This window comes from Dermacentor andersoni, chromosome 8, assembly GCF_023375885.2.
Source record: "Dermacentor andersoni chromosome 8, qqDerAnde1_hic_scaffold, whole genome shotgun sequence".
In the NCBI taxonomy this organism is placed as follows: Eukaryota; Metazoa; Arthropoda; class Arachnida; order Ixodida; family Ixodidae; genus Dermacentor; species Dermacentor andersoni.
The window spans coordinates 71,483,073-71,492,657 of NC_092821.1; the positions used below are offsets into that span (position 1 = coordinate 71,483,073).

General features: G+C 42.7%; 1 long non-coding RNA gene across 1 annotated transcript; it reads left to right on the forward strand.

The window, feature by feature from the left end:
* Window positions 1-2,099: 2,099 nt before the first annotated feature.
* Window positions 2,100-9,165, forward strand: LOC126538830 (uncharacterized). The gene is made up of 3 exons (XR_007601170.3): window positions 2,100-2,998; window positions 4,054-4,134; window positions 7,054-9,165. It is a non-coding gene; the product is annotated as an uncharacterized lncRNA (long non-coding RNA).
* The last annotated feature ends 420 nt before the right edge of the window (window positions 9,166-9,585 follow it).

Below are 9,585 nucleotides of genomic sequence, written 5' to 3' on the forward strand. Positions count from 1 at the left end.
GCGCAGGGGGAATCTGCGACCACTGAAGTTACGTGCAGCACCAGTGCTAGTTAGAAACTTTGCCGCAGGCATTCAGCTGCATGCTGCAAGAGGTCAGTTGGGCGCGTTATCTTGAACTTACTGAAAACGCATGAGGAATCCATGTTTTATGCTGAAAAAAGTATAAACCCCATATAAGCGATCTTGCGCGCGGCAGCTACAAGCGACGCGACGGAGATGGCTGTCGCGTTCGCTCGTCGCCTACAAGTCGTACTCCGTGCGAGCGACGATTTTGAGCGACGCCTCCCCGGTGTTGCCGGCATGAGGGCTGCAGTCACGCGTGACGCGTGCTTTAGTAATTTACGTTGATGTATTTTACTATAAAAAGTAGCATAAAATATTTCCGGAGGTCTTGCAGTACGTTCTTATCCTTGCACGTATAAAAATTGAATCATTTGCTCGTTCCGAGCGACAATCGGTAGTATTTGAGCGATGTATGTACATCCAGTTCCGGCTTCGCGCTATTGGCTAGTCGCTCATAGCACTTCTGGGCGACGAGCGACGATTTCTAGATTTCCAGAACCGAGCCATCTGTTCAAGCGACGGCCCGTTTTGTCGCTCGAAGCCGTCGCTCGTCGCCGTCGCGCACTAAATCGCTCTCACAGTGTTTATCCCTAAGACTGAACTGTTTTTGCTCATGTTGAAATGGTGTGATTATAGGTCTGGTTTTGTCTCCTGTTGCGGTTTTCGTGCACGGTGCGAAACTGAAAGTATGCTTATGTCTACGAACTCGGTGAATTGTCGAGCAGCTAGTTACGCATCGGCATCGAATATAACGGCTGCTGTGTGGAATTACAATTGCAGGGGCGCTTTGCATACGCTTATTGTTTTGGACATGCCTGTGCATTTGCTAATATGAGTTGGCGTGTCAGAGTTATGTCATATGAACAGCTAAATCAGCCTTCCTCTGGGGGTTACAAGCGTAATGTGTGCATTTTGCTATAGCATGGCAGATCAAGATGTGTTTATCGCTTGAATATTTTTGGTAGAGAAATAAAATATCAAAATAAAATGTTGCTTTAATTCCGTGTTACCAGTCTGTCGTACACAGAACAATAGGTTGGTGTAATAAACTAATAACTGCGGTTTAACTGCAACTTTTACATGCCTACAAGAATCTAAAATGCTAGATTTCAAACTGCAGCAGTAGTCGGGTCTGTCAAAAATGAACTCCACTGCGCTCCTCATGCATGAAAATAAGTTCATGCCTTTTAGTAAGCTTAGATGCAGGCCGCAGTGAACTTGTTAGTATTGAAATGTGGGTAAGCTTGCCATAACAAGCCTTGTTGCCCTTTTTTATAGGCACAACCATATATCCATTGAGCTGAAGGACAATATTTTCATCCCTACTGGGCATCATGTTTGCAGCTATATTCCTCAAATTATGGCTTCAGCAGTGGCACAACCAGGGATGGTGCGGCGGGGGGGGGGGCACACTGGGCACGTGCTTAGGATGTGTCACAAGTGGTGTTTGCGATACCCCAGACTCATGACAGACCTATGACGTCTGAACGTGACCAATATTCTATTCATTAGCAGGAGTATTCTAACATTCATGAAAAACAAGGATGAACTGTCGTTTATTCTTTTTTTTTTTGCTTAAGTCTAAAAATTGAAGTTAGTTTAGCAGTTGACTGTTGCAGTCATTTGGATGTTTTGCATGCATTTCACTAGGAAGACTAAGAGCTAAGACTTTTTTATTGCCATGGCCTTGACTGTCTTGATGTTGTTTTGCACCATGCCCTTGCGTTGACTTTTGCATACTATATTTTTCAGGCACCCGCTTTATATAACGCAAGAAGGCAGCTGCAAGGACACGAGGATGTGAAAGAGCCAGTGCAGCGCGACTTCACGTAGTGCAGAGGAGCCAATGCCAAAAAATCAAAATACATTGGCATGTTATTTGGACAAGAAAACTAGTATGTGGGTATATTGGGTGTACCATTTGACCAAATGTCAACAAAATCAAGATACAGTATGTTACACGAAGATGAAAATTCTCACGTGCTCCAGGCAGTCATCTTAACATGGTATATTTATGTAATGTCTCTGATTGGAAAGTCAAATCAAGTATGCTCTCTGGAGACAAACACATAGCAGCAAGTGTCATTGAAAAGTTAAAAATGTGTTTTAAGAAAGCTGATTAGTTCTGAGAAGTGACTGCTTTTTGTCTTGCCTCTCAACAGATATATCCATGTGATAAAAAAATAGTGGTACAATGAAATTGCATATTTACTTAGCGACATGATACATACTTGCAATGAGCACGGTGCCTGTGTTTACTATAAAAAGCAACAGCCCATGCTTGGTTAGGTTAGGCCCACTACAACATGCAGGCATGGGTGATTGGCGCTTTTTTTACTTCTGTGTCGTGAGGTTTATTGACGTGCGTATAGGTGCAGTGGCACGCAGTATGGCTAGTACAAAAAAAAGGGGGGGGGGGGGGGCAGATATATGTAGCTCACTGTACACGACACAGGGCAAAGGAAATCCGTGTTCAGCAACTATGTTAAATGCCATGTACGTAAATTTTACAACGCTACTCGTTCGAAGCGCGCACAGGTGCATATTGAAGAAAAGTTTCCAGGGTAGATAATTTAGTTCGTAATTTACACTAATTTTTCTCTAACCACGAGACATAATAATTTGAATATACTGCACGGAAAAACCTAGAGCGAATTAAATTGTCTGTCAGCTTCGTGTGTATACATATAGTCTTTCCTATGCATTAGGTTTTTTGCGTAATGCATTAACAGTTGACAGCCTATCTTATGATGTGTACTCTGTTTACATTACAGTTGTTTATTAGTTTACTCGTTTGTTTTGCGACTGATGAAATGCCGGCATATATATATTTTCAACATTTGACATAACCCTGTATGTTTTGCAGGGACCACCCAGGACGTGCATTTCTCAGCACCCAGTCAACTGCCAAAAGTGACTCAAACACAGGCCACCAGTAAGTGGACATCAGTTGCAATTTCACATAATGCAGTTGGCGGCTGCCTTGTACGGAGGCTTTTTTTTTTAATGAGATGGTGTTGTCGTTCTAATGTACATTTTGACCACAAAGGTGCGATCATGTCTCACAGAGGCATATATGGTTGCTATGCTCTGCAAGGGACGTGTTCTCGTGTTCGTGAAGCATTTGTGTTTGGCAGTATTGTCGCCCAATGAGTCGGATATAAACACTAACTCGCCACTGCCGGCAAGTAGTTGCGAGTAACGCATTATGACGCTGTAAAGTTATTTCATTAATTCGAAGGAAAGTTTTGCAGCAGGAAAAAAGGTTGCTATTCCAGGTAAACATGTCTTTTTCTCACAGGTTATTTAGCCAAACTGTGGATGCATGAAATTCGTGACCTATGAATAGATTTTAATTTATTCTTTAGTAATGCTTCTAAAAGAGACTAGAAATAGCATGTGACTACCTCTGCAATCAACAGACCATACATTTACAGTCATAAGTGGCAGTTCCATGCAGTCTCGCACTTTATATAACCTTTCCTTTCAGCAACATTGGAACTGGTGGCTGCGTTTTCAGAAGGAGAAGTGCACTTGACTCTGTATATGTATGTGTGAATTCGGTTTTCTTTGTATGTGTCGGCTCACTGACAAACAGTGCAAAAATCTGTTGTACCATGAGCCTGACGACGCCTTCTGCTGCTAGAAATGCGGCACTTCGTATTTTATAGTACTGCATGACATTTAAATCAAAGCTACCACATAAAATGATCAAGAAAACTAACCGCTGTTGTAGCTGTTTTCCTCAAAGAACGCTTGTCCTTTATGGGCTGTGTTAATCTGAGCTCTACACCGATGTTTCAGTAGTATTATCCCTTAGTGAGTGAGAGATTGGGGGCAATTAATCGTGTTAGTGTTTAAGTGGTGTCCTAATTATGTGCATTTGTTCCAACAAAGTTGTCTAGATTACTTTATTGTGTAGTGTAAAGCTTATGAAACCATCAGCAACTACTGAGTTGCTAACACGCATATGGATTTGTCACTATACAGGTGGAACTCGGCTGTACCACTGCAGTGCTGCGGAAATTGCCTTCACCACCGGCTTTGCAACAGCTGTTTTGCAGCATGTCGGTATGTGTTAATTTATAATTATGTTGGGATGGGCTAGTATTATGGACCACTGCTACTCTGTATTGTGACAGATCCATATGATAAGGGATGTAATGGGCACAGCGAAAACCTTTGAATTTTTTACTATGGTACATAAACAGGCTCTCCTTTTCGTCACTGGAGCAGGAGAGAAGGGCATGCAGGCACTCCTGAATGTACATATATTTCAAAACATGACACACACACACACACACACACACACACACACACACACACACACACACACACACACACACACACACACACACACACACACACACACACACACACACACACACACACACACACACACACACACACACACACACACACACACACACACACACACACACACACACACACACACACACACACACACACACACACACACACACACACACACACACACACACACACACACACACACACACACACACACACACACACACACACACACACACACACACACACACACACACACACACACACACACACACACACACACACACACACACACACACACACACACACACACACACACACACACACACACACACACACACACACACACACACACACACACACACACACACACACACACACACACACACACACACACACACACACACACACACACACACACACACACACACACACACACACACACACACACACACACACACACACACACACACACACACACACACACACACACACACACACACACACACACACACACACACACACACACACACACACACACACACACACACACACACACACACACACAATAAACTAAAGGCAGGGACGTTCCATCTTTCATCTTGAATTGAATTGTGCAGCGCAAAAATACAACACAGACCACAGAGAAGCACACATGTTAACACGTTTGATACACACGTTAGTTCAACAGATTTGATACTTCAAGTGTGCTATTTTACACAAGGGGGAAGGGAAAGGGGAGAAAATCTGAAAAAAGAAGTGGAGTGGAAAAAAGGAATCGTGCCAAAAAGCATGAGAAGCATCGCGCAGCCAGGATCACCAGCAGGACATCTAAAAAGCACTCTGATAAAATTACATACAGGACAACCTTACGTATAGTTTGTTTCAATCAACTCAGATCACATGCAGCCATTACTGCAATCAAGTTGTTTCCTTATGTCATATGAGGGAATGATGTGGGCCCAAGAAACTGTTTAGAGCTGAAGGATTATGTTCCATTCTAGCCTCATTGCCTGCTTTTTTATCATATTGTTATCAGCTGCTTATGTTAGGGACAAAAAGTAAGAGTACGAACTGTTTCCCGATTCGCCATTCCACACAACATGTCTTTGTGACTATATGTACATGCAGATGATCCATAGTTGAAAAATATTCAGTACAGTAGAATCTCATTACAAGATGCACTTGGTTGTAAGAGACATCTGAAAATGGTTTGGTTGGTTTTCCGATGTTTGCCACGTTAACAATACTGTATACAAGAGACACCTTTGTTACTAAGGATGACTTTTTAAGTATTCACTACTTCGAAGGGACACAACCCAGACACATTCACTTTGTGCACCTTGTGTGCTCCGAAGGGCATAAAGATCACGCAATCCTTACACAAGTCAATCGCGCATGTCTCTTTTAGCATGAACCAGAAAAGGAGGGCAACGAGGACAGTGCAGGGCAGAAAGTGTCGGCAGTTGAAGCTGACGAGCGTCTAAGAGCACCTCAAAGGTACTGCGAGCAACAAGGCTTGCAAAGTGAAGTGTTTAAATTCCAGAAGTTGGGAAGGAAGCTAACACAATCTACAGTCACTAAAAAGCTGTGAATGTCTTCTTTAAAGGGCCCCTAAACCACCGAGGTTGAAATTTAGTTGCGGTGTTGCAGTTCTACACAATAAGGCAATGAACAGGTAGCCACGAGAATTTTTCGAAACGGTGCAGTAATAGTGGAGCTACGTGTGTTTGATTATCGAAAAGTAGTCCCCACTCATTTTACTCTTTCATCTGGTACACGCCATATGGACAGTATCGTCTTTTCCTTGCCTAGTACACCTCCAAATGTTACGGGACAGGCCAACACCAACGAGCTCTGTTGCTGCCGCGCTGGCCCGTCGTCCTGCGAGGGGTGGCGCTAATACAACGGAACTGTATGGTGACTCGTGTTGAAGAGCCTCATAGGGAGACCCTTCTGTTGGCGTTTCTGTTCTTTGCCCCCATTGGCTGCCCACAATGGCTTCGCGCGCAACGCGACGAGGAAGAAGGAGTGTGTGTATTTGCTTGCAGGCCTTGCCGGCAGTCGTACACTTTCGTTCGACCAATCGACAGCACCGGAAACTGGTGACATCATCAGAGACAGCCTGGTGACGTCAGGACAAACTGGGGGGTGCAGGATAGGTCCAGAGAGGCACACGGGGTCATTTTCTTCATATTGTGGTGCTCCGGCAGTGCTACGCACTCTGGCATTTGGCTTCGTCGATCGTGACGGCATTCTGATTTCGATACGCGTGTTTCAATACGCGTGAAATGTTCGCGTGAAATTTCACGCGTGATACGCGTGAAATGTTCAAAAAATGTCGAGAAGTGGTTTAGGAGCCCTTTAAGCCACCGTGAGCATTTATTCCTTCAGATATATCAAAACATACTTTAGTGATGATGCATAATAAAGTGATCTAGTCTGGCTCCTCAGTGTCTCAAAATTTTTGGTTTCGAGAGACATGTTTCCTGTGCCTCTTGAATATCTTCTGATGAGGCTTTACTGTAATATACACAAACAATTGTGTAACTCCTCCTGCAAGTATTATTCATTAAGCCCGGTCACTTATGTGCAAAGTTTGTGGTTAAGTCTTGATGTCCATACTTTTTAGAGCTATGTTTATTAATTCATGCTGTTCTTATTGGTTCTTCGATGCAGGAGACAATGCCTACGAAATTATTGGCCCTGATCATGAGAGCCCTCAAGGGGCAAACAACATCTCTGTTGCAGAAGTGAGCCCGATACCACTTGGAAGTTACCATGACAGATGACACGGCAGCAATAGATACAGAGACTGCCATGTCTACTGCAGCTGCAACAGTGTACGAGGCAAGCAGCAGCGCGTCAGCATCAGCAGCAGTGTCAGAAGGAACCACACCAGGCCTGGTAGAGCAACATGTGTGCTATCACTGACTTTTTTTGTAGTGGATACAACTCATTTGCTCAACACACAAAAGCTTTTCACCACGACTGTGAGCCAGTGTTATTGTGCAGCAAGTGCAAGACTAAGTTAGGTGTTATAACACAGTACAAGCATCACTTTAATATATGCAAATGCAAACATATTACAGTTGTTGCCTCCCCAGCCAGCCCACATAGTGACAACAATGTGGAACACATGGTGGGACACACCTCTCCCCCATTACAAGATAGTAGAGACTGTCAGTGTTGTTGCTAGATTGACTGGTCTTTGTAGGCAACTAGAAGGACAACACAGGTGTAATAAGATTGTTGTTGATGTTGTTGTTGAAGAGGTAAAAAAGAAGTTTGATGCAGCTGAAGTGCCAACTGATATTGAGCAAATCAAAAGCAACCACCTGAGAAAGCAACACTATCGAAATTTGGGTATCTATGTGCCGCCAACTCTGGTAAGAATGGCATAGGACAGAAGTGTGATGAAAATCACACAGACACTGCTGTTGCATGACTGGCCACAGTGAGCAGCGACTTGTAGGGCAAGAGAGTCAACTGAAACTAACATTATGATATAGTGTCATGCTCCCATGTGACCACTTTTCAAGTTATTTTGCAAGATACAGCTCAACCTCCAGAAACGAGACTGCAAGTTGTCTGTAAAAAAGCTTTCACAAAAAATTATTCATAACACTATTAACATAGCAGTATCTTTTTTTGTGTGTTGGTTCGAGGTTCGCGGCTGTCCATTAATGCGAAAATTGAGGAAAAAAAGAACATGTGTCGTACTTACACCTTTTTAACAAGTACGAGGGGGACAGAACTTTTCTAGTCATGCATCTTCATCATACTATCAAGTTTTTAAATGCCTTTTATAATTATTATTACCAGTTATATCTGAGTGCATTGTATGCATGTAGCAGGTGTAAAATCAGGTCAGTTGGATCAGATGCCTTATCTGCAAGCGAGCCCTATATTCAAGAAATTTGAATTAAAATAGTTACGTTAGAGACGCAGTCTTTCAGCACTTTATTACCTGTGGTTTAAGCATTGCTCAATACTTTTGTGGGTGGCAATTTCAACCGGCACAGCACTGCGCTTTGCCACAGTCACATTTGTCTTCAAAGCGGTGTTTACCATTTGTGTTGATCTGTTTGTGTACGCATAGAGCAAGTTCTTAATTTATATTTTTCTGCATTCTTGCGCTTGCACTAAGCTTGTATAAGGCAGTTACAAAATGTGCGTCACGATAAGGAACTGTTCTGTTGAGCTTACACTTGCAAATAATCGTGTTCAGATGGCCGCACTTCTATGCGGGTGCACCGCTAGCTTTGTGTATGTTCTCATGTTTGTATAAAGCTTATATAAGCTAGTTAGAAAATGTATGTCACTAAGCATTGTGATATTCTTTAAAGAACTGCTTGGTTGGTTTTACACTTGTGAATTAGTATTGAGGCGGTGGTATTCCCATGTATGCCCACTGCTAGCTTTCTGTGTCCTCACGTGTTTGTATTAAGTTTCTACAAGGGAGTTACAGCATGTACGTCACTAAGCGCTGTGATATTTTTTAAAGAACTGCTTTGTTGGTTTTACACCTGTGAGTAATAGTACTCGGGTGGCACTAGTCATGTGTAGGTACACAGGGACCATTTGTATACATTATGCTCATGTAAAGCAGTTACAAAGTGTCACTAATTACTGTGATATTTGTTGAATTGCTGTGATGGTTTTACACATGTGAATAATAGTGGTCAGGACACAGTACTTGCGGTGTATAGTTGAATTTATACACTGCCAAGACATGGGCTGTATACGTACCAAAAGAAATGTATGTCATTATATTGTTGTGATTATTACTGTTTGGATTTTATTAAACTGTAATAAAATTGTTTCTTGTATCTATTGAGGTATGGCAATTTGTCATGCAACCAAACTGAGGACCTGAACTTGTGCATACAAATAAACAGCTAATTTAAGAGTATACTGCTCATATTCTGCTAAACCAGTTTAACAAATCTTGTACTACAATGCTGGAAAAATGACAGAGCTGGCTCGGATGTACAGAAAAAGTTCTGCACTGGCTGAAGGACTGCCCCACACTGGAGTTCGTAATGTTGCGTTTATTGGAGTAGAACAGAAAGTGCACTTCTATTAAAAATCCGACAGTCGGTGCAGAAACATAAGGCAGACGAGCGGATGTGGCACATTTTTTTCAGGGCCCTCCATGCCTACTACTGCATTTCTAGTCTTCCTGTGCTCTGCGTATAAGCCCCTGTT